Raw genomic sequence first — 817 nt, 5'->3', positions numbered from 1 at the left:
CCCTGGCAGCCTGAGCTGCCCCTGACAGTGCCTGTCTGCAGGAGGCTGCAGCCCCGGTCCTCTGGGAGGACCACGTGCCCTGTCCTCTCCTCTCTCTGTCTCTCACCTGTGCTTAGAGGTCTCCCTGCCTTCCTCTGGCCTGCTCACTGCTCCCTGGGGGCTCGGGCTTGTTTCCTGCCTCTCTGCACACAGCCATCTCTGGCATGGCCTCTGCTGAATGTGCTCCAGGAAGCAGGGCTCCCCCTTCCTCTCCAGGACCAGGGGTGTCCAGACTGTGCCCTGCTCCCCCACTGGGGCTGCCTTGAGCCAGATCCTGGTGCCCGGGGCTGTGAAGGCTCCTCCTGATCAGGGCCTTCTGCTGAGACAGGCCTTCCTGCCTCTGAGCTGAGATGGGGCTTCCCTCCCTGTCCTGTGATGGGCACTCTCTCCCTTGCTCCGAAAGGGTCCCCCGACCTGCCCGTGGCCTATATATTATCATGACGTCTGTTCCTCTGGCCCAGTGAAGGAGCTGGACCATACTGGAGGAGAAACCTCGGTTCCCTGAGTCAAAGATCAGAAGCGGATCACCTCCAGTGAGCAGAGGGCATCCCGAGACAGGTGCCTAGTGTGGAAGGCAGAGGGCAGAGGCAGATGAGGAAACAGGGGGACAGTCCTCTCAGGGGCACTGCCCCCATCCCTCCACCATGTCACAGTATCCTGCCTGGTTCTTCAGAGGAGCACTGGGTAGACCAAGATGGTCTGATTCCTCTGACAAGGGACCAACTAAGACAGGCACAGTTGTACAGGGGCCATCAGGGGAGAAGGTGGCACTCATAAG

At 60.8% G+C, this 817-nt stretch overlaps 1 protein-coding gene across 1 annotated transcript in view; it reads left to right on the top strand.

Moving 5' to 3' along the window:
• Nucleotides 1-817, top strand: part of LOC101342572 (nuclear RNA export factor 2-like) — a gene marked incomplete at its 5' end in the record, with an annotated part of 4,262 nt that overhangs the window by 1,853 nt on the left and 1,592 nt on the right. The window lies entirely within an intron of this gene.

Source organism: Trichechus manatus, unplaced genomic scaffold, assembly GCF_000243295.1.
Source record: "Trichechus manatus latirostris isolate Lorelei unplaced genomic scaffold, TriManLat1.0 scaffold01668, whole genome shotgun sequence".
In the NCBI taxonomy this organism is placed as follows: Eukaryota; Metazoa; Chordata; class Mammalia; order Sirenia; family Trichechidae; genus Trichechus; species Trichechus manatus.
Note: the sequence above shows the minus strand (reverse complement) of the source record. Positions and strands in the feature narration are given on the sequence as shown.